Raw genomic sequence first — 25,469 nt, 5'->3', positions numbered from 1 at the left:
AAGCCGTGAAGTGTTGTTAGTGGGTGGTGGTAGTGGGTGGTGGTGGTGGTGAGGGATTGTGGTGGTAGGGTGAGGGATTGTGGTGGTGGTGTCCCACCGGCTGGTGTTCAGGTCCATCCCAGGTGATCTCTGGAAATTGTGGGATAATGATGGTGTGCACGATCACTCTAAACGCTAAAATCCGTGATAATGTTACGTTATTACTGCTAATACTTGTCTCTCTTGGGAGAGCAAACACACACACACACACACACACACACACACACACACACACACACACACACACACACACACTTATATATATTTTCATGCGTGGTGGGGTGGCGTTGAGAATGAATAAAGGGAGACGTTGAGATGTATAGGTATGTATATTTGCGTGTGTGGATGTGTATGTATATACATGTGTATGTGGGTGGGTTGGGCCACTCTTTCGTCTGTTTCCTTGCGCTACCTCGCTAACGCAGGAGACAGCGACAAAGCAAAATAAATAAATATAAATAAATATATTTATATATATGGCAGAAATTGGTGTTAAATGTAAAGGAAATGTGTGAGAATTTCAGAGGCGTAACTACTATGCATTAGAACAACTCTAAAGTTGATAAAACACGACAGCTGATCATCTAGCGACCTGTGCTTGACACCAAGATACACACGGGTCCAAAATATCCTGAATCAGTGGCAGAACCCGAGTGAAACTGACCTACAACGAAGGAAGTTTGTATATCATGCCACGAGCATCACTAGCGGCTACATCCTCAGCTGGATATGACCCTGGGGCTCTTCCCTGGGTGCTTCACCGAGTCGGGGACATCTTCAGGTACATATACATTTGCGGACAAATGTCTAGAGAGGCACGTCAGTTCGAAGCTGTATCGCGCCCGCCCGGTGTCTCGAAAAGGCAAAGAGGGCGTTGGCAGTGCAGCTTTCGACCGACGATGTACCGGGACTATACATAGGTTCGTCCTGGTCGAATCTGAACCGAGGCCTCGAGTCTCGAGAAGCACAGAGAGAGAGAGAGAGAGAGAGAGAGAGAGAGAGAGAGAGAGAGAGAGAGAGAGTGGGCGGGCTCTCGGCACGGCTTCGACCTGGGAGTGTACCGTCAAACGTGTCCCAGGACTTTAGTCCGAGACTGTAAATCATATTTTCTAAGACAGTCTTAACCACATCCGGGGATTTCACCAACAACAGACGCTTGTATCAAGCAACTCTATCTTTTCCTGTTCTGTAAATAGCCAAGGAAAAAAAAAACCGGTCTTTTGGTTCCTTGTCAGGGAAGTCAACTCCACATACTGGTGCCAGCTAAGCGTGTTCCCTGCTACCTTCCTGTAAGATCAAGAAGATCAATGGCCCCAGGTCCAAGCCCAGAGGAATACCACTGGTGATTATATGTAAATTTTCCAGACCTTCTGTAAACCTTATGGAACACAAAGAACACAATTCTACTCTAAATCAAAGTAAGACAATTATACAAAAATAATAGGCCACTCTCCTACATATTTAGAAATACGTCAAACATGGAGAAGTGGAAAACTTTAGTAATCTTTCTTATCCAGAAGCGAAAAACTATATCTAATAACAATCTTATAGGTTTATGTTAGTTTACAAAAAGAGAAGTGGATTAAAAAAAAAGGAATATCAAGACCTCACTTTCTTCAAGCCGTTGAACGAATTCATCACGTAATAATGATAAACAAAATAGAGAGAGAGAGAGAGAGAGAGAGAGAGAGAGAGAGAGAGAGAGAGAGAGAGAGAGAGAGAGAGAGAGAGAGAGAGAGAGAGAGAGAGGGGGGGGGGGGGGGGGAGGCCAGAGGCCTCAAACTCACCAAACATCGGAGGGAGAGTGTGTGTGTGGGGGGGGGGTGACCTGATCGCAACCACTTCAGGTTATAACCCAGAGGAATGCAACGGGAGACTATGCCAAGCGGTTTCAAATTTTCTGGTAGTACATAAAGAGTTCATGTTCTCTCTCCCTAGGGCCTAGAGGATGTCTACCGCACGACGTCTACTACGGAGGGGCTTCAAGAGTCTGCTGCAGGAGACGACAGCAAGACCGTGCTGCCAGTGTGGACCCCTCTCCAAGTCCTGTGACGAGGTGACGAACTAGACGAGGTCTTTGAGGGCGTTCGGGTCGTTTCCCCTCAAAAGAACATCGACTTGCTGTTCCTTCGGTACTTCGCCCGTAGCTCTCCACTGCCACCTGCGGATGTGCTTTTCCTTAATTCCTTAACTGGCCTCATTGGTGATTCTGGCCGCTCACTCATAAAACACTCGTTTATAAGCTGAGATAATAATCTTTTCTGTGATTAATTGCTATTTGATCCTCTTTTTTTTTTCATCTGAATTTCGTATAATATTTCTGTTAGTCTATGATTAATCTCTTCCACTTCCTTTCTCACGTCAGTTGCAGCCATTTGCAGAGAGTATGCAACCACTTCTGTCTATTATACAGACAGCCTCACCCTCGTCCCATCCGGGGCTAACAGCACTTCTTCCTCACTGGTATGTATCAGGAATATGTTTCTCATTGGTATATATCAAGCGTATGTTTCTCATTGGTATAAGCCTGGAGTTTGTTTCTCACTGGTATGTATCCGGATGGAGTATGTTACTCACTGGTATGAGTCTAGATATGTTCCTCACTGTTACGTGCCCAGAGTATGTTCCTCACTTGGTATGTCTGGTTGTATATTTAGGGTGGTTGTATGGCCAAACTATCCAGAGACTCTCGTGAGTGGTTCGCCTGATGGAATCATCATTGCCAACAACGTACGGTAGACAGTTCGCCATCATCTACTTCTTCCTGGTGTCCTATTGCTGAAATTATATCTATTTTCTTACTCCATCCTAATCATAGCATAGCTCGTGTTGTGCTCTGATGGTTTGGCCTCCGTGACTGTCTGTTGTACTTGGACTGCGTTGTGATCTGTGTACAGCGCTTTCCAGCTGGTCAAGCCATCACCATGAACCTCCGCAGTCCAAGACTGCTTTACACAGTGCCAGGTAAAACCAACTGGACATTCAAGAAAATCAGATCCAACTTAGTTCTTTCTTTCTCCTGTTTGCTTTGGTTATGTGCTGAGTGACAGCGAACTCGTCCCACAGTGTAAGTTCTATACCATTTTTTTCTATTATTTGTGTAACTGTTCGTCTGTGCCACTTCTGGGAAAGTTCTCTGCAAAGACGCTGTTTCCCCGTTCCTTCTTCTTTGTCACGGTTTGAAATCTCCATTAAGAATGACATGTGACGCTGGGTTTCCAAGGTTAAGACGGGGTCTTATGTTTCTTACGCCTTCTGTTACATCGCGTCTGTTGGCTAGAACTTTCCTGTTATGATGCAAGGAACCCTTTCATTACTAGACCAGGTGATCTTAACAGTCCCGGTGGCTATCTGGGAGTCTTTGTCATATGTCCCACTTGTCCTACATGTCCATGTCCCAACTGCCCTACATGTCCCAACTGTCCTACATGTCCCAACTGTCCTACAGGTCCCAATTGTCCTACATATCCCAACTGTCCCACTGTTCTAGATGTCCCTCCAGAGGCATCAGTGCGTGTTGTGATGTGGAATCCACACGTCCGGCTATAAGCGTCCTCGATGACTATACAAGCCCTGACATTTGCCTCAGTCAGTCAACTCCTTGTGCGACGAATGCTGTCACCTGTATAAGATCTGAATCACTGTGCGTATGTCTGGCAAGCACGTAACACAGTTCCTCGCTGGGCACGTGAACAATAGGGTGTCCCGAAATGACTTCTCTGTTGTCATGCTATATCCAGTTTGCCGTGAACGTTAAGGGCACGTTGTGTGACACGCAATATCATCTGCTCCTCCGTCTCCGTCGAGGAAGAAGGAGTGAGGGAGGGAGGGAGGGAGGTGGGTCAGTCCTTCTCTTTGTGTCGGTCCTAATCATCCACGTTGGTGTACCTCTCCCATGTTTACTGCTCGTTATGCCTTGGATTACCTCGTCCATCTCGAGGTCTGTACAACACCGTTTCCTCCACCTCGTCCGCCTGATGGCACACCTAACGACGGCACTATTATCTCTACTGATGATGACTAGCGTGTTCCCTCAGTGGCCGAGTCTCCCGTCTGTCCTCGGGAGCGGCATTTGCCTTTGGGAACTGAAGTCCACAACACGTTGTCCTGGATGGTTCACCCTGTACTGCCAGGTGCAGTTACGTTACATTCCTTGTTCTCGTGTGATGTGACGTGTGTGTGTGTGTGTGTGTGTGTGTGTGTGTGTGTGTGTGTGTGTGTGTGTGTGTGTGTGTGTGTGTGTGTGTGTGTGCGTGCCCTTGGATATATGGCTAGAGTAAATTTCACCTGCTCGTCTGGCGTTCTAAGACCAATGCAGCGTTCTCAAGTCGCAGCCGTGTTCACAGGTAACAGTGACCAGTGATCTGGTCATATACTCCAGTGTAAAATACCGGCTGGTGTGTGCGTCCCCACGTGCAGACCACGTACTCACTGCGGCCTACCTGAAGAACAGCGTAAGACGTTTCGGTGACTCTTTTTTTTTCCCCTTACTTCTACGGTTAGCGCTGGGACACTAGATGACCATGCATATACGATGGTTTAAGACGTCTTCTTCCTCCACTCCCCAACACACACACACCTTGGCGTGGGACCTTACCTTGCGTGCACACAAAGTAGTTTCGGAGGTCATCTAACCCCCACAGCTGGGCCTGGGACCTTACCTTACCTTACCACACCTTACGATGGTTTCGGCGACCTTCTACCCTTACAGCTTGGGTCTGGGACCTTACCTTACCTTACATACACCTTACGATGATTTCGGAGGTCTTCTAACTCCAACAGCTGGGTATCATTGAGACCTTACTAACCTTACCTCACGTATACTTTATGACCCAGCTGTTGTGTCGTTCTTTTCCCTCCAGTCAGTCTGTTAGAGGCTTGGAAAGCAATCGCACCACATCCTCGCCACCGCAGCCAGTTACCGTCATCCCTCACATCAATACGGGTTCTGCCCAGACCAGCCCGAGGCTGTTGGCTCGTGCTACCGGTTGGTCATTTAATGTGTTTCCTCGCGAGAAGGGTTCTTGGTGGTGCTGACTTCAAGAGATGCGCGCCAGCTTCGCAGGAGAGTAGCACACTACACCAGGTAGCAGGGACAGTGCCTAATACACAAGAAGGAGGAGGTGCCACTGGGTCCCTCCCACGCCTATCAAAGCTGTGTTCGACCCACCTCCTCCTCCTCCTCCCACTCCTCCTGCTATGCCACTACGTCGTTCCGCCTCAGGCTTGTGTACTACATTCCCATGTTCCTGCCACCACAAATACTTGTACTGCACACACACACACACACACACACACACACACATGTGTGTGTGTGTGTGTGTGTGTGTGTGTGTGTGTGTGTGTTGACAGACGGTAGGGATATCATCACCTCAACTGTCAACAGTGTATTCAGCCTCCTTCCTTCCACCCTCACCCCGTAATCTCTCACGCCTGGGATTCGAGCGTTACCTCAGCCAGCCTACGTGGCATTCCCTCTCAAAAGTAAATATCTGGGGAGGTCACATCTCCTCGTAAAGGTTAATATTTGGAGGTCACATCTCGTAAAGGTTAATATCTGGGGAGGTCACATTTTCTCGTAAAGGTTAATATTTGGAGGTCACATATTCTCGTAAACGTGAATATTTGGAGGTCACATCTTCTAGCAAGCGTTAATAACCGCGTCACATTTGCAGGCACAGTTCTTCCACGGACCTGCCGCGGTACTCAGCGGTAGTGGGGTAGCCTCCACCTCCTGAAGTCCCAAGTCTCACCACACCACACGAGCCTACTCTCACTGCCGTCCAGTCACAGAGAAACACGTACGGCAACACGCCACTGGGTTGCAGCGAGCGGCCGTCTGATGTGACACGAGATCAGAAACACAAGCGGTTAGTGCAGTGAGACAGTATAGGGGAAGGTGGTGTTGTGTCACCGTGCATAGTGTTGTGATGGTGAGATCTGATCAACAACTCTCTTATATGGGTCACCCTGACCAGCCAACACTGCGGTCACACCTCCTTCCCCATCCCGACCTTAACATCTTAAAGTTCTCTTTAGGGTCTTAAGGTGACCATGAACATGTCTTAATTTTTTAAAGTTCTCTTTAGGGTCTTAAGGTGACCATGAACATGTCTTAATTTCTTAAAGTTCTCTTTATGGTCTTAAGGTGACTGTGAACATGACATCTTAAAGTTTCCTTTAGGGTCTTAAGGTAACCGTGAACATGTCTTAATATCTTAATGTTCCCTTTAGGGTCTTAAGGTGACCGTGAACATATCTTAATATCTTACAGTTCTCTTTAGGGTCTCATGGTGACCATGTACATCTCTCCACACGCCCATTCAAAATCCACGTCCTCACCAGCAAACTGATCCTCGCCAATCATCTTCTTCTTCTCTTCCTGGAAACAAGTTTCAAAATAGAATAAATCCACAAAATTGGTGGTGTGCTTACCTCATTCGCATGGCCGGCAGACCACAGACATGGCCACGACCGACCCTGCGACCACCACCATCCACCACCACCACCACAGCTACCACCCTTGAGACAAGCCACCCTCCTCAACTTAGCAGCCATCAAATTGACAGCGAACAAATGACATGACGCTTATTTTCTTCCATTCCCTCTTCATAACAGGTCACGAGCCGTACGTGACACCACCATTACAAGAGACTGACGGACGGATCACCCGTAATCATCCACCGCGTCCAGCAACACAACAACAACAGAGAAGAGTCCTTTAGCGGCGTACATCACGGGACATCTTCCTCTCCATCACCTGGGCATGAATTGCTCTCCCTGCCGATTCCAGCCACACCCTGAGCCGTGCTGGACGAGTCGTCTTTCCAACCTCCTCTACGCCGCCTGACCTTCATCACCCTACAACGGCTTCACCTACCATGATCGCCACCTCACGTGGAAGACGCCATATCCGCACCGCCTACCTCTTTAGAAGCAACGCCTCGACCACTATCTCTAGTCAAACCCCACTTACCCAAACCCCATATAATCCTCCCCCCCAGAACCATGTAGAGGAGTCGACTGAGTGCCGCTCCTCGTGTAAGAGGAAGCTGACGCCCACTTCATACTCAAACAACCAGGAGTAAGTCATCACCAACCACCCAACCCTCAACCCAACCCCCCCAAAAAAAGACAAACAAAAAAAAAAAAAAACTTGTGAAAGTAAGACGGTGTGTAACGAAATCGTCGACCATTACCTTTCGGGGTCCGGCTCAATTACTCTGGATAGACGACCTCGACGCACGAAACATAAATCCCAGTCAATAATCAAAATCCTTTAAACCGACGTCGCCATCGTCGGCAGAGTCGCACGCCACGGTACAACGCTGCAATTTTCCAACCTTGGGCGTCACAATCTGGATGCATTAGACAGCAATACGTGCCAACACAAAACCACGCCCGAAAAACGACGCGAAGACCTCGATCCCCGCGGCAAGAAACAGAGCTCCCTGGGGGGTCCCTCCGTGCGTCATGGTGGAAGAGAGAGAGAGAGAGAGAGAGAGAGAGAGAGAGAGAGAGAGAGAGAGAGAGAGAGAGAGAGAGAGAGGGGGGGGGTATTCTGTGTGTGTGGGGGGGGGGGGGGGCGGTCTACCCTCGCGGGGCTCCATCTTTTTAAGGAATGTTCGTATCTGTTCGATTCCAGGTCGAGGTCAGTCGATCCACGGTCCACCCTGCTGTTCATCCTCTTCGAAGGGCTGGCTGGTCGGCAAATTGGATACCTGGCTTAGGATATATATATATATATATATATATATATATATATATATATATATATATATATATATATATATATATATATATAGATAGATAGATAGATATATATATATAGATATTAGGTCATTCAGTTTCACGTGCCGTTCAAGCTAACACAAAAAATAATGTGTGAGGCACGGAGCAAGGAGGAAAAAAAAATAAACAAGAAAGAATTAGTGGAAACAGGAACAAGACGCTTGTGGGAGACCAGAACTGACTGACAACTGTGGAAGACAGGAGACCAAACACTTGTTGAAGGAAGACGGAGGATGGGTACCGGCCAATAACAATAATAACAAAATACAAAAATGCAACTCAGAGAAAAAAAAAAAATAAAGCACACTCCTCTCCTCTCCTCTCCTTTGTCCCCTCTCCTTCCCTTACCTCACCACTCCACAAGTCCCATCCACCACTCACAACCCTCATCACTCCAACAACCCTATCTACCACTTCAGACACCTCTCCCCCCTCCCTCACACACACACACACACACACACACACACACACACACACACACACACACACCTTCCAGCACCCCAACCCCAGACACTCCATCATGACACAATTGCATTCCACACACACACACACACACACAGTAATTTCCCAACTTACGCAAAGGACCATACTGCATTAACAAACACCAAGGAAGATCCACCTCCCCGGCCACAGTGAGAGAAGGAAAACGCCACACAGCACCTCCCTCCCTGAACGTGTGGTGGGTGGCTCTCTGAGTGGGACAGAGCGTTACTCCAGCCGGGGGAATCGTGCGTGTGATAACCATCAGATCTCCGACGCTTGCCACTCACCTGGGCAATGCTGGGGTGTTTAAGCGTCCGTGAACAGAGCCAAGACTTGTATGACTCCCCTCCTTTCAACTGCAGTACTCCAGCTACCACCATCGTGAAACTTGGCTTCCACATATCTAACACTCACTCAACAGCGTCCAGTTTTTCACCACGTACAATGATTCGGACAGTCTGACCCATCTCAATTTTCACATACAACTAACTTACTTTCAATCCCATTCACTCTCAGCATCCTTCTCTACACTCATCACTCTAACCGACTCTTCTTCTGATCTAGTTACCACCACAGCATCATCTGCGCACAACGAATGCAGCAACTTCCATTCTGTTCCCCAACACTAACATGACTTCACTTACACCTCGTGCAATGTTGACCTGGCGTTTACCTCACGTAGACTTCGGAGGTCTTCTACACCCCCCTTACCACCTGGGTCGGGCCGAAGCTGGTGTGAGCAGGAAAGTTGGTTGACCGATCTGCTGGACACCGCGGCTCGTAGGCTCCCCATGTCAACACCGCAGCCTAGTCGGTCCGGTACACTTTAGGAGACAGACCTCCGAAACCTTCTTCGCTTTCTCCACCGTACATCCTATTGTGTTCCTCTGGCCGCTGATACTCAAAAGGTTTTTTTCTTCTTCTTCTGTGCTTATTCCGTCTTTTGAGTTTAGGGAGGTAGCTATCTAGTCTCCCATGCCTGTCAATATGGGTCGAGAAAGACCTTTTGAACACTCTCTAAAATCTTCAATTTTCCCCCCCCCGCCTTACAGGGTGATGTTCGCAAAAAGCAGTAGTCTACTGGAGAGAGTTTTATTGTCTCGAAACGAGTCATCATGGCTCCTCTCTCTCTCTCTCTCTCTCTCTCTCTCTCTCTCTCTCTCTCTCTCTCTCTCCTAACAAGAAAGGCAAATGTTCCCCCCCCACCCCACCATAAGAACATCTAACTAACGACGGTGACATCACACAACCTTGACACACTCCCACGTTAATTAAGGCCACTCATTCATACCACCGTGCGTACGTACGTACTCTCACACACATGCACTGCTTCTGTTGTAAAAACTCGCGACACAGCATTTAAACGCCTTCCATGCTCACTACCTGCAGATGTGGCACCTTCTTTTTCTAAACGCTTTTTTCTTTTTTTTTTTCTTTTTTCTCCCGCTCAGCTCCCATATATCTTCATTCCACCGCGCTGTACCTCCCTTGCCAGAGCTGTCACACCTTCAAGTACCGCGGTCTTCCAACTGCCTCCAACATCATACCTCAAAGTGAACTGTCCGGATCCTACCCATGTCTCACCTAACTTCTGGAGGATACTCTTCTTTTTTTTTTATCAAATATATTTCCATTCCTTAAACTTCTCTTTATAATCCTTCTCATTTCTTTTTTCATTCATACTCCTGGACTTACACCACCTCCGACAAGCGACCACATTGAAATGAATTTGTACTCTAAATAACACATCACACATTACATCTCGTAACACAGCGAGAAAGGCTGTTTTCCTGAACGATTTTTTTTTTCATCATCATCCGTCCAATGCTTGTCATCAAGATCACGAAGGAAGACTCACTTCCCACAATATGTGTCACAACACAACAATGAAACTGGCAAAGGTATGACGTACGTATGTGTTGATGCGCATGCGTCTCACGTCCAGCAGTTTACAGCACCTAGGGAGGCGCGTCTGCCGGAAAGGGAACCCGGTACAACACAGGTTTGTCGAAAGCTTTACTAACGTCAATACGAAGAGAATCAACCAACCTCCTCATTTCGGATACAAACGGCAAACTATGCACCCATATCTTCAAATATTCCACACTCTAACCAACACTTCATTGGATACAGTTGATGCCACGGCATCATCTGCATACAGCCGAAGCAACTTCCATTCTCTTCCCTACGATAGCATTGCAGGCATCATCGGCAAGTTTGCTGTGTACCTCATCATGCTCGTGCTGTGCGCGGTCGCGCAAAAGAGGACTGTGATAACCCTCCCCTCCCCCATTACCCCATCACTACCCCCATGACAACGCCCCCTCTCCCAGTAGGTGCGGGCGTCGTCAACGTCACGAACTTGCATGTCTTCCTGACCAATGAGTTCCATATCAATTCACGTTCCGATTCTCTCGTAATATCCCTAACCGTCCGATGACCATACGATCCCATGACATCGCTTAACATCGGGGCTTCCCGTCACAGAAACACCCCTAAGGGGAGGAAAAAAAAGACAACAAAAATAGATACATTAGAGCAATCATAAGGAAATACAGTTTATATTTGTTTATGCCATCTTGTGATGATAGCCGTATTTAATCTCTCTCTCTCTCTCTCTCTCTCTCTCTCTCTCTCTCTCTCTCTCTCTCTCTCTCTCTCTCTCTCTCTCTCCCCCAAGGTTCCGACACATTACAGCCGTACAGGGTAATAATAACAAATACAAGGCCACTACACCGTATGTCACGGGCTTCCCACACATAAAACCCACTCACCGACACCCGCGTTAACATCATTAAGAACGCAGAAAAAGTTAATGGGACTTCCCTGTCTCTCATGACACCATTAACTGACCCATGGATTATAACAACCCACTCACTCCCTCCACCACCTACCACACCCTACACACACACAACCACACACACACACACACACACACACACGTTCTCCACACACCATAAATTTCCAGCACAATGAAATTACAGAGTTCAACTCTTGAATTAAGCGCACGACGGTATACCACTGTCTATAGCACGATGGTCGTCCGTTCCTTCACCGCGATGGTGCGAGACTGGAACACGACGGTGCGACCCTGCGCACGACGGTGCGACACTTGAGGACGACGGTACGAAACTTGAGCACGACGGCACAACACCATGGAGACGACATCTGAGCGCGACGGTACGACACTTGAGCGCGACGGTACGACACTTGAGCACGACGTTCAGACACCATGGAGACGACATCTGAGCTCGACGGTACGACACTTGAGCGCGACGGTACGACACTTGAGCACGACGGTTCGACACTTGAACACGACGGTACGTCACTTGAGAACGACACTCAGGCACCCTGGGGACGACACCTGAGCACGACGGTACGACGCTTGAGCACGACCATTATGACCTTGGAACACGAAGCTAATAAGACCCTTGAGCCAGACGGAGTGAGCCTGGTGTATGACGGCGTGGCACCTGACCTGACCCTCCGAGGTCAGGTCAGAGGCCAGCTTCACAAGGCAGCTCTGTAATCCTTCATCACTTTGCTCTTTAAGGAGTTTTCTGTTTCTAAAAACAACAGATATATACAGGCCGCCTCTTTCTCCTACATTAGATACCCACGTAACCTCTCTCTCTCTCTCTCTCTCTCTCTCTCTCTCTCTCTCTCTCTCTCTCTCTCTCTCTCTCTCTCTCTCTCTCTATTACAATGGGCACCAAGTGCCGGAGTCCGGTGAGGCGCGAAACAATCACTTCACATCGTCATGGGCTCGGCTGTTAGCGTGGTGTGACGACCCCCTCCTGCTGCTGCTCTTGCTGTTCCTCCCCCTTCCTCCGTCTGGCAGAGAAACGTTCCACACACACACACACACACACACACACACACCAGCAGACTCCAAAAAGCCACCGCCGCCACAACAGTCCGGCGGGCCAAGCAATAACCGATTGCAGGAACATACAACCCTTCCGCCAGCGACTCACGCATCTCGAGTAATACAACCCGACGGATAATTACAACATTCCATTCCATATCTGATCTTTAAAACCAGGATTTACCACTTTGTGGTACGCCACTCCATCATAAAATCCCCCTATAAAAAAAAAAAAATCGCCCTCACTGTAGGTTGGGTGGAGTAAAAATCTTTGCAGAAGAGCTGTTAACTAAAGTGGCCAGGTCCCCCTTCTCTCTGCCTTACACCAGGCAAGACCTGTTCAGTCTTCCTCCTCCTCCTCCTCCTCCTCCTACTACTACTACTACTACTACTACTACTACTACTACTCTGCGTTATCTTGACGCACCAGGGACACAGGTGTACCAAGGCCTGCGAAGCGTTGCTGCTCCAACGCTCGTCTATAAACACCCCACACCCTCCATCACCCTCTGTGACGTGTGTAACTCATGCCTCACCAGCGGTTCTCAAGTGAGTGGAAACCTACTGTGTGACAACTGTCCGTCGTCTCGTCGGTATATTCACAGCACCAGCAGTGAACAGTGATGGGCTAAGCAGCTATATTCATAGCACCAGCAGTGAAAAGCAAGGGACTAAACAATATATTCATAGCACCAGCAGTGAACAGTGAGGGACTACACAATGTATTCATAGCACCAGCAGTGAACAGTGACAGACTAAACAATATATTCATAACACATGCAGTGAACGGAGAGGGACTACAAAATACATTCACACAGCAGAGGCAGTGAGCAACATAGTCCTACCAGCGGTGACCAGTGATATACCGCACGATAACTCACAACACCAGTCGTGGACAGGGAGGGACCACACATCATATATTCTCCACCCCAGCAGTGAATCCTGGTGACGCGCCACTCGACAGCAAAACCGAGACGTGAAATATTGAGGCCAATTAGCGCAGGACAATGTTACCATTTAATTACATCGTCCGTCATCATTACGACGAGACTATTACTCGTGTGTGTGTGTGTGTGTGTGTGTGTGTGTGTGTGTGTGTGTGTGTGTGTGTGTGTGTGTGTGTAATTACCTAATGCTACAGGACGGGGAGGGGTGTTCCACACTCGAAAGCGGCCCTATCTCAAATGAAGGCAAGAGCCCTCAACTTCTTGAGCAGCCACGTCATACCCTCTAACTTCTACCAAAAAGCGCGGCTCTCTCTCTCTCTCTCTCTCTCTCTCTCTCTCTCTCTCTCTCTCTCTCTCTCTCTCTCTCTCTCTCTCTCTGCTTAGTCTGCTGCACGTGTCCGCTGCTCTGTTGCTTGTGACGCCTGACTTGCCTACTAGTTTCCTGCCGTGGCGAGTCGTGTCGTTCCCCTTCTTGTCTTACAAGGACTAAGTTGGTCACCAGTCAAATATCATCATCATCATCATGGGCTCCCCGCGGCGCTCGTGGAGCGTCATACCCGCGCCTCTGCTGCGATGCGAGCAGGTCGGATGGGCAGACCATCCCTTCTCTCCCTCTCACCTCACCTCCTACCACATTCCACCCATCGTACTTCCTCACGTAGGGAGGACCAGACTTGCTGAGGGTGATGCCATGATGGATGATGATACATCTCTCCCGTAGCCTACGTTCTCCCTGAAGGCTGTCCCCTCGACCGGCCACGTACCTGAAGGCAGTAATTAGACACCGACCAGAATACGGAGTTTGCCTCTCCCCTCGCGAGCCCTCTCACATGATCTACCGGCCATGTGGACGTCCGGGTGTGATGACGTGAACTCCAAGCTCGTTCACGGCTTGAGTTTTTTTGTATCCTGTGTCTTCCAGGTGGAACAGTCTTTGTATCCCGTCTCTTCCAAGTGGAACAGACGGTAGGTTGATCTCATCACTCCCTTTCCCATCATCACCGCCGTCAATTGACCGGGTTTAATTTCCCTCGGTCATTATTTGTCTGTCTCTCATTGTGCTTGGTGTGGGCCAGCCACCGTACGATACCTCACTCTCCCTTCCTCCACAATCTTCCTCTCATTTCGGTGTCGTCGGCCAACATCATTAGTGTGATACGATGTCGTCTGGTTAGCCATTTGTGGAAATCAGGAACAGCAGCGGCAACAGGACTCCGCCCAGAGGGGTCCCACTCGTTACCAATCCCCAGCAACTCGAGAAGGGTTTCCTCCCGACATATTACTGTATGTTCTTTGTCCCCCCCCTGGAGTGTAAGGGCTCCCCTGACATACTAGACTCTTGGTTCTCTTGAAGTACAATGGCTTCCCCCTGCAACATTACGTACGTTCCTTGCTCCACCGAACTGTAAAAGACAATCTCCTTCAGAAAGCTATCCGATCCTTCTAAGTATTCCTCAGCTGACCCCAGCTTGGGGAACCCATCTCCTGTACATCTCCTGTGGGAGAGTACACACAACTCTTCACCCACTCTTCTCTCTTCCTTGATATCTGATATCAATCAAACCCGTAAATATTCGACAGACTTGCGTCGAGTCTATGTCGTCACTGAGGTAGTGAGTGTGTGTGTGTGTGTGTGTGTGTGTGTGTGTGTGTGTGTGTGTGTGTGTGTGTGTGTGTGTGTGTGTGTGTGTGCACGTGCAGCCGTGCGTCAGCGTGTGCATGCGTGCATGCGCGTGCACGATGAATCTCGTGCGGCGAGAGCCTGCGCTCCCGGACGACAGGAGGTGCGTGGGAACCACTGCAGTCATGAGGGAAGGCAAGGGGAGCCGTCCACACATGTCCGGCATAGTAAACCACGGGCCAGACCGGCGTCGCGTTGTGGTCTGCTGCTGCTGCTGCTGCACCACACATCCCCCACGACGCTGCTGCCAGGCCACCATGTCCCCCAGCTCCCTCCTCCTCCTCCTCCTCCTCCTCCAACATATCCCTTGCTCGTGTCCCAGCCAGCTCCCTGGTCTATGAGACTGGGTCGTAACATACCCCCACCGTGATGCATCTCCCTAAACCCCGTTTACTCTTTACATAAGGTCTTTTCGTTGGTCTCTGGAGATGCAGAGTTCTCTAACTGAACTCAGGAGCTGCAGAGTTCTATTACTGATCTCAGGAGCTGCAGAGTTCTCTTACTGATCCCAGGAGCTGTTTACTTCTATTACTGATCTCAGGAGCTACGGAGTTCTATTACTGATCCCAGGAGCTGTAGAGTTCTATTACTGATCCCAGGAGCTGCAGAGTTCAATTACTGATCCCAGGAGCTGCAGAGTTCTATCACTGATTCCAGGAGCTGTAGAGTTCTATTACTGATCTCAGGAGCTGCAGAGTTCTATGACTGATCCCAGGAGCTGTGGAGTTCTATTACTGATCCCAGGAGCTGCAGGGTTCTATTACTGATCCCAGGAGCTGCAGAGTTCTATAACTGATCCCACGAGCTGCAGAGTTCTATTACTGATCCCACGAGCTGCAGAGTTCTATTACTGATCCCACGAGCTGCAGGGTTCTATTACTGATCCCAGGAGCTGTAGAGTTCTATTATTGATCCCACGAGCTGCAGAGTTCTATTACTGATCCCACGAGCTGCAGAGTTCTATTACTGATCCCACGAGCTGCAGAGTTCTATTACTGATCCCAGGAGCTGCAGAGTTCTATTACTGATCCCAGGAGCTGCAGAGTTCTATTACTGATCCCAGGAGCTGCAGAGTTCTATTACTGATCCCAGGAGCTGCAGAGTTCTATTACTGATCCCAGGAGCTGCAGAGTTCTATTACTGATCCCAGGAGCTGCAGAGTTCTATTACTGATCCCAGGAGCAGCAAGTGATGAATTCCCACACCAACCAACACGTCGACATTATCACTGGTTGAATTCGACGTTGTCATACGACATATAACCATCGTTAACCCATCAAGCACGACGGTACGACCTTTGAACACGACTGTACGACTCTTGGGTACGATAAGCCAGCCTTAGATCTTGACCCTTCATGGGTTACTTAGGTCAAGGGTCAGGCCATCGTATCTAAGGCTTCATAACGCCGTCGTCAATGATCGTATACCGTCGTAATCAGGGAACGCACTTCAGTGCTCAAGCATGGCACCGTTGCGTTCAAGTGTGTGTGAGCACACACTATCCGACCTACCTACTGGCCAATGAGTAGCACAACTCACATTCATCTGACTACCGCTGCTGCTGCTGCTGCTGCTGCTGCTGCTGCTGCCGGGTAGGGCAGGTGGCCACCAGCTCTCGTTACTCACCTGGACGAGTGCGCTGGACGCCGCCTCCTTCACCTGGAATAAGAAGCCTCCGTTAAGACACCGCTGCTCACAAGAACTACTCACAAAATACGTTCAAAATACGTATATTGACTGACCAGAAGATGGGCTATACAGGAATCAATTTCTATCTAGCTATTTTCACAGCCCACTGAAGTACGGAGTTACAACCCTTCATAACCCATTAAAGTACGGAGTTACAACCCTTCATAACCCATTACAGTACGGAGGTACGACCCTTCATAACCCATTAAAGTACGGAGGTACGACCCTTCATAACCCATTAAAGTACGGAGCTACGACCCTTCATAACCCATTAAAGTACGGAGCTACGACCCTTCATAACCCATTAAAGTACGGAGCTACGACCCTTCATAACCCATTAAAGTACGGAGCTACGACCCTTCATAACCCATTAAAGTACGGAGCTACGACCCTTCATAACCCATTAAAGTACGGAGCTACGACCCTTCATAACCCATTAAAGTACGGAGCTACGACCCTTCATAACCCATTCAAGCACGGCACGGCCTGTTATAACCCCGTGCTGAACATCTATGGACAAAACGATGGGTATGATTGCCCATTACTGGCCAACGTGGTCTTATACGCCAACTCAAGACCACGCACAGCGATCCCTTGACCATCTATGAGGTCCATGATGGTCCCCTTTGGAAGAAAGAGACCACCTGCGCTTCCCTACAGACCCCCCCCCCAAAAAAAAAAAAAAAAAAAAATAAATAAATAAATAAATAAGATAAAATAAATAAATAAATAAAGTGAAAAGAATATAACAAGCCAACCTATCTTATGGTGAGTGAGAAGGACCCGCGACGACTTAAAACGACCCCACAGGCCATGCCTATCATGATGGACCACTGTCGTCCCATCAGGGCCCCAGGCAATGCTGCCAAGAGAGCCGAGGGGAACATGAGGAAGATCAGAAAAAAAAAAAATTAGCTTTCAAACGTGTCTTCAAGGGGGTCCCGAGTTTCCCACGATGACCGGGAGAGGGAGATGTGACCGCTCGTGGGGTGCACCTGTGGTAACCGGAGGCGACTCAAAAGATGTGATGTATGGCATCTCAAGCACACCTATTATGATAGGTTAACACCCCTGCTCCACTGTCTCCATCTATATGGAGTGAGGGATACACGACACTATTACTGTCCTAGAGTAGACAAACTCACTGTCTCCATCTATATGGAGTGAGGGATACACGACACTATTACTGTCCTAGAGTAGACAAACTCACTGTCTCCATCTATATATTGTGAAGGATTCAAAACGCTATTACTGTCTTCCAGCAAACTCACTGTCTCCATCACCATGGAGTGAGGGATACAGGACACTATTTCTGTCCTGCAGCTGACAAACTCGCTGAGAACCATGAGTTCCTCGTGTTCTCCACCTCTCTACCCCTTTTTTCCAACGGGAACCCTGGCGGCCCGGGAGTAACTTGACGTAAACCGCAGCTACACACGGCTCGTCTATAACAACAATGTTAGACACCGAGGGGCACCGATGTAAGGGGGAGTCAGCTGGGCTGCACCTGCAAACCACTTACGTCACTACCATACAATCACTCCCCACAAGAGCTACCTACGGTGACGAAACTGCGGATGTGACTAACAAACTACCGTGGGGGGCCCAGGAAGAGGGTAGAAACCTCCCCCCCCCCCTCCTTTTCTCCCTCCCTCCCAGACCACAGATCCCCCTTCCCCCCGATAACTCCCCTACCGCCGAGCCCTCAACACCTCACAGCACACATGCTATTAACCGGCCAATTATCCAGTACCTCTAACAGCAGCAGCCGCCGCCAGCCTGCCGCCTGCTTACCTTGCCGCACACACTCCTTCACGACGGAAACAAACACCGCCCTAAGCCTTCCACGTACGCCCGTACATCATCGCTAATAATCTTCCACGTGAACACCGTCAGGATGTGGTGGTCACGTAGACCTACCGACCGAGCCTGCGCGCGCGCGCGCGGCCTCCTAAATCCTGGTCGAACACAGGAACTGGGTCCCGGACTCAGCTATTGGGAGTTTGAAGACCCATAGGTATACACGTCAGGAAATGTAAGGTCCCAAACTGAACTGTGAGGGTAGATGACCTTCGAAATTACTACTGTCAAGGTATGCGTAAGGTAAGGTCACAGACCCAGCTGTGGAGGGTAAAAGACTTCGGAAACCATCGTAAGGTAGACATAAGGTAAGGTAAGGTCACAGACCTAGCTGTGGAGGGTAAAAAAAACTCGGAAACCATCGTAAGATAGACGTAAGGTAAGGTAAGGTAAGGTCACAAACCCAGCTGTGGGGCGTAGAAGCCCTCCGAACCCATCGTAAGGTAGACGTAAGTTAGTAAGGTAAGGTCCCAGACCCAGCTGTAGAGGGTAGAAGACCTCCAAAACCATCGTAAGGTATACGTAAGGTAAGGTAAGATTACAGACCCATCTGTGAGGGGTAGAAGACCTCCAAAACCACAGACTCAGGTGAAGAGCTTCTCACTCCAACAGAGTCTACCATTTCCCTGCTACTGACTGTTCCCATCACTCAACAAGGCGAGTCAAGACATGCAAAAGATGAGACTTTTATCATAATCTGGAGTGCAGACGAGGGAGATACATAATAACTTACAAACATAAAATCCTGAGAGGCACGGGCCCCAATTTCCACTAGAGAAAAAATAAATATCATTATGGGCATCAAGGACCGGAAGATTGCAACAACATTGCCTTTTTAAATCACATGATGCCACAGAGAGATAAACAAAGAGAACACAGTAATCATCCTGGGCCGTAAAACTGTCCAGCTCACTTCATACACCAGATACATTTATGGGACCTTCCAATTTGATAACTTTAGAACTAATTGAAAAAAAATAAAATGTCAAAGTGTGACTGACTAACCTCGTTGTGGAGGGTAGGCAAGCCTACAGACCGCAGCCTGAGTGACCAGAGGAGGGAGCATAAACTTCGTGTCAGACTTAAACTGTTGGGAGAGAGAGAGAGAGATGAGCCCCTCCCATGTGTAATGTGAGGATGTACGTAAGGGAGAGGGGTAAGGTACTGCATCACCGCGCCTTCCTACGAACGCCCTTCCCTAGATAACCTCGTCACGTGTCTTCAGAACTTCTATTGCCTCGTCCTTCCCCCAGATAACCTCGTCATATATCATAACTCTTGTTGCTTGGCTTATACCAAAATACTTCTATGTCGGTAAAATTACTCTAACCCCAGCTAGCTGCCCGCCCCGTCGTAGATTCTCATACCATCTGTTATCTGGTTCGACTCTCCCATGGACGCAAATACCCATAAGATCAATTTACACCCGACATCGTAAGGGAAAATGCATGGGAATCAGGAAGCCAAAGTTGGGTTTCGACACCAGGATATACAAACACCTCCCGACTGTCACGACAGACAGTCTTCAGGGAACTCGCTAACATCTACACTACCACAGATGTTACTGTTGAAACCCACCACATGGAAATTGCTCGCGACGTCTTGCCATACAGGTTACGGACCCTCCCTCACACACACCCCCACTAAATCGCTGGTCTTCTCCAGCGTTCTGTTGTCTTGGATTTCGAAATCACACCCTCACTTGTTCACCCTCACCCTCACTCAGGGTGTCTTATAACCAGACCTTAACTCCCTCAGAGACACGACGGTGCTACCCTTTAGGGTATGATGGTAGTGACCTCTGACCTCCTTCTCAAAGGGTCGGGGTAAAGGCCAGGCCCTAACCGTCGTACTCAAGGACCGCACGGTCGTCATCGTGTGTCGTATCGTCAAGATTCTCACGAACGTCCCGCAGTAGTTGATGGTAACCTCACGAACGTCCCAGAGTAGTGGATGGGATTCTCACGAACGTCCCAGAGTAGTGGATGGTAACCATACGAACGTCCCAGAGTCGTGGATGGTAACCATACGAACGTCCCAGAGTAGTGGATGGTAACCATACGAACGTCCCAGAGTCGTGGATGGTAACCTCACGAACGTCCCAGAGTAGTGGATGGTAACCTCACGAACGTCCCAGAGTAGTGGATGGTAACCTCACGAACGTCCCAGAGTAGTGGATGGTAACCTCACGAACGTCCAAGAGTAGTGGATGGTAACCTCACGAACGTCCCAGAGTAGTGGATGGTAACCTCACGAACATCCCAGAGTAGTGGATGGTAACCTCACGAACGCCCCAGAGTAGTGGATGGTAACCTCACGAACGTCCCAGAGTAGTGGATGGTAACCTCACGAACATCCCAGAGTAGTGGATGGTAACCTCACGAACGTCCCAGAGTAGTGGATGGTAACCTCACGAACGTCCCAGAGTAGTGGATGGTAACCTCACGAACGTCCCAGAGTAGTGGATGGTAACCTCACGAACGCCCCAGAGTAGTGGATGGTAACCTCACGAACGCCCCAGAGTAGTGGATGGTAACCAGTTAATCCACTTAAAAAAAAAATTGTCTGAGATCCAACTGATAACAATCATTCTATTCTTTTTGTCTCTGTACCACTCTCCCATTAGCCGCACCGCCACAAACCATTTCATGAAGTTTGGACTGGCATACATCGCCAGCCTCAGTATCAACAAGGTCTCTCTCTCTCTCTCTCTCTCTCTCTCTCTCTCTCTCTCTCTCTCTCTCTCTCTCTCTCTCTCTCTCTGACCTGATATCGTGGCATTTGATACGTGTTCGAGGAGGAGAGGTAGGGCGAGTGTGTTGCCGTACGCGGGGGTGACAAGTTAGCGGACTGATGAAGAAGAAACTATCACCCCGTCTGGGGGTGTTTATCGGTAAGGAGGCTTCCGGTATTCATACGATATGGGAACATGAGCGCTTCTCTCTCTCTCTCTCTCTCTCTCTCTCTCTCTCTCTCTCTCTCTCTCTCTCTCTCTCTCTCTCTCTCTCAACCTAATCTAACACAGCCTAATCTCACCAAATCCACCAAAACACAGTGTAACCTAACCTAATCCATCCTAACGTTCTGATGTGAACTAACCTATCCAAACAAAGTCTAATCTAATCTAACTTAATCAATCCTAAAGGTCTAACTCAATCTAACCTAACCTAATCTACCTAAACATTGTAACCTAACCCAATCTACCTAAACAATGTAACCTAACCTAATGTATAGTAATGATCTAACATAAACTAAGCTATCCTAACCTAATCTATCCAAGCCAGTCTAACCTAACGTAATCTATCCAGACAGTCTAACTTAATCTATCCCATGGCAGTCCAGCGTAGCCTACCTCATCATGGATACAAACATACCGCATTTCGAACTACCCTAAACTTAAAACTAACTTAACCAGGAAGTTAAAGAGTTATATCAGTGCCTACCGTAACTTATAAACACTCTGAATTGTTTTTCATTAAAAAGGTTTATAAAACAGACCAACCAACCACATGCTAAACACAGTGGTGTATTTATATATATATATATATATATATATATATATATATATATATATATATATATATATATATATATATATATATGTTTACCAAATGGCGTCCTAGCTTCGTCTCTTCGATGCATATCAACTGACTGTTATATTTCTCTCTTGTATCTCCCCTGATGATGTGATTATTACACGAAAGTGCACTTGGGAACTTTTCGTGTTACATTTTCCCCGTGGACTCATAGGAATATCTTGATCACGCGCAAAATTGTGATCCTTCCCAATATATATATATATATATATATATATATATATATATATATATATATATATATATATATATATATATATACATATATATATATATACATATATATATATATATATATATATATATATATATATATATATATATATATTCCATTACTGGAACGTTGAACACTTCGTTTGAACAGAATGTATGACGCATAAACACCTCCTCACTGCGGCGGAAGAGCCAGTCACGTCGCTGTAAACGACCGTATAAACACAGCGGATCCGACAAATTACACAACGCGTCACATCCATAGCCGAAGGAGTTGAGCCGCGCTCTACGTAAGGATCCTCCGATTACTGTGAGGAGTTAAACGAAAATGGCGGATATAGAAAACGTGAGTGAACCATTTCTCTCTCTCTCTCTCTCTCTCTCTCTCTCTCTCTCTCTCTCTCTCTCTCTCTCTCTCTCTCTCTCTCTCTCTCTCTCTCTCTCTCTCCCTATCAAACAGAGTGTACGTAACCTGGAAGTGCCAGTACGGCGAGGGAGTTATAGCTTGGCCTTTCGCACGAGGCGAGGCACATCATACTGTCATGTTCAAGGGTCGTACCTTTCGCGCTCGAGGATCGTCGTACCGTCGTGCTAAAGCGTCGCACCGTCCTGCTCAAGCATGGTACTGTCCTGCTCAAGGATCGTCGTACCGTCCTGCTCAAGCATGGTACCGTCGTACTCAAGACTCGTCGTACCGTCGTGCTCAAGGATCGTCGTACCGTCGTGCTCAAGCATGGTACCGTCGTGCTCAAGCATGGTACCGCCCTGCTCAAGGCTCGTCGTACCGTCGTGCTCAAGGATCGTCGTACCGTCGTGCTCAAGCATCGCACCGTCCTCCTCAAGCATGGTACCGCCCTGCTCAAGGCTCGTCGTACCGTCGTGCTCAAGGATCGTCGTACCGTCCTGCTCAAGCATGGTACCGTCGTACTCAAGGCCCGTCGTACCGTCGTGCTCAAGGCTCGTCGTACCGTCGTGCTCAAGGCTCGTCGTACCGTCGTGCTCAAGGCTCGTCGTACCGTCGTGCTCAAGGCCCGTCGTACCGTCGTGCTCAAGGATCGTCGTACCGTCGTGCTCAAGCATCGCACCGTCCTCCTCAAGCATGGTACCGCCCTGCTCAAGGCTCGTCGTACCGTCGTGCTCAAGGATCGTCGTACCGTCGTGCTCAAGCATCGCACCGTCCTCCTCAAGCATGGTACCGTCCTGCTCAAGGCTCGTCGTACCGTCCTGCTCAAGGATCGTCGTACCGTCGTGCTCAAGCATCGCACCGTCCTCCTCAAGCATGGTACCGCCCTGCTCAAGGATCGTCGTACCGCCGTGCTCAAAGGGGTTCAAGATACGACATTACTCCTCCTGGGAGGCAAAAGACACAAATATCATCGCGTCGCTGACATCGGACATTTTCTGTCTTGTTATTATTTCTGACGCGTATGGGAAGGTTCCTGGCCAGATGGCAGTCACGTAGGTCACAACCGTAATATATCCGACCACAAACCCCATAATACGCAGTCGGAAATACCAGGAACACAAGACGAATGATGATAATGATGATGATAATGATGATGATGATGATGATGATGATGATGATGATGATGATAATGATGATGATGATGATGATGATGATAATGATGATGATGATGATGATGATGATGATAATGATGATGATAATGATGATGATGATGATGATGATAATGATGATGATAATGATGATGATAATGATGATGATGATGATGATGATAATGATGATGATGATGATAATGATGATAATAATGATGATGATGATGATGATGATGATGATGATAATGATGATGATGATGATGATGATAATGATGATGATAATGATGATGATGAAGCTATCCCAAAACACTTGTACTCTCCCGCCTGTAACACATGCGTATATGAGAATCATCGCTGTGACCCGCCTGCACCGAATCACCGAAGAGGCTTAACCGCCACAGAAAAAGGTTAAGAATACTCGAAGTCTCATGGCTAGAACGTAGACATATCCGCACACACCCACACACACACACACACACACACGGAATACGACTGGCAGAACTAATGCGCGATGCTCACCTGTACCTTACCCGCCCCCCCAGTGGATTAAGAGATGCGTGGATTGCTTAAACGAAATATAGCACACGCGAGGCACACCACGGGTACAGCAGGAGACCCAACAGTGTTGACAGACGCTGGGTCACACAGGCGCCGACCGTAAAGTTCATCACGCGATGTTACAGGCTGCTGGAATGACACGCAGGGAAGGTTATACTCTTTTGAAGGCACACATACCGACTTGTCTGTGTGTGTGTGTGTGTGTGTGTGTGTGTGTGTGTCAAAAGGCCTCCATTACTTCCATTTTCCATCAGGGAATCCTGGTCGCATCTCAAGCTCTGGCAACTGAACGGTATTACGATAAAAAAAAAAGAAGAAAGGTGTGGGGCCAGGGGGTGAGGGAAAGAAAACGATTCCCAATATTCACCAAGGTGAGGTCCTGACCCCTACACTGTTGTGCTGGGTGATACACAGGAAGGGAGAGAGAGAGAGAGAGAGAGAGAGAGAGAGAGAGAGAGAGAGAGAGAGAGAGAGAGAGAGAGAGAGAGAGAGAGAGAGAGAGAGAGCTCTTCTGTCCCAGATGGGAGGAACTAAATCGAGGCGATACTGCTACTACGTGGAGATGGGTGGAAGTCGACGCCTGCCTGGAGCTGGGGGGCAGGAGATGTGAACGGTAGTGAATAATGAGAGGAAAGAACATGGTAAACCTAACATGCTTGTTGCGTTAGAGAATTCTCAGACGAGTTAAGTCTCTCCCAGACGGCTTCGTGGATTAAAACACAACGATTACTTGTGTTGCACAGTACCTCGGGCATGTCTGTCATCCGTACCCGCAGCAGTGGCTACCTGAGTCCAGCTGGTGTTGGGGGGGGGGGTCATGACCAGCGGCGGCCCAGCTCGGGATCTCTCGAGTAGCGACCCGCTCCCACACACACATGCAACTTGTGTGTTCCGCGTACACATCTTCCTCGTTCCTAATTCCCATCTACTTCGTATTGGTTAATCAGGACAATTCCTCGTTCCTAATTCTCATCTGCTTCGTAATGGTTAATCAGGACAACACCATTCATTCATATCTTTTGGTTCCACGAGCCACTATCCATTTTTTTCAGTGTTTTATATGTGGTTACAGAGGGGAAAAGGAAGGGGTTGGACAGGGGAGTGTGAACAGAGGAAAGTTATGGAGTGAACATGTGTGTAGAGTAAGTTTTACTGAGGTGTGTTCCTAGTTTGATGGGTACGTATTTTGT

General features: G+C 48.3%; 1 protein-coding gene across 6 annotated transcripts in view; it reads right to left on the bottom strand.

Annotated features, from left to right (window-relative positions):
* Positions 1 to 25,469, bottom strand: part of LOC139749822 (recombining binding protein suppressor of hairless-like) — a 429,197-nt gene that overhangs the window by 274,809 nt on the left and 128,919 nt on the right. For 3 of the 6 annotated variants that reach the window (XM_071664112.1, XM_071664110.1, XM_071664115.1), the window contains exon 3: positions 16,436 to 16,468. The exons of 2 other annotated variants lie outside the window; for them this stretch is intronic. The gene's annotated coding sequence lies outside the window, so the exon portion shown is untranslated. Of the gene's footprint in view, positions 1 to 16,348; positions 16,369 to 16,435; positions 16,469 to 25,469 lie in introns of those variants that run through there. One more of the 6 variants, XM_071664113.1, reaches the window with a different exon arrangement.

The sequence above is a fragment of the Panulirus ornatus genome, chromosome 8, assembly GCF_036320965.1.
Source record: "Panulirus ornatus isolate Po-2019 chromosome 8, ASM3632096v1, whole genome shotgun sequence".
Classification (NCBI taxonomy): domain Eukaryota; kingdom Metazoa; phylum Arthropoda; class Malacostraca; order Decapoda; family Palinuridae; genus Panulirus; species Panulirus ornatus.
Note: the sequence above shows the minus strand (reverse complement) of the source record. Positions and strands in the feature narration are given on the sequence as shown.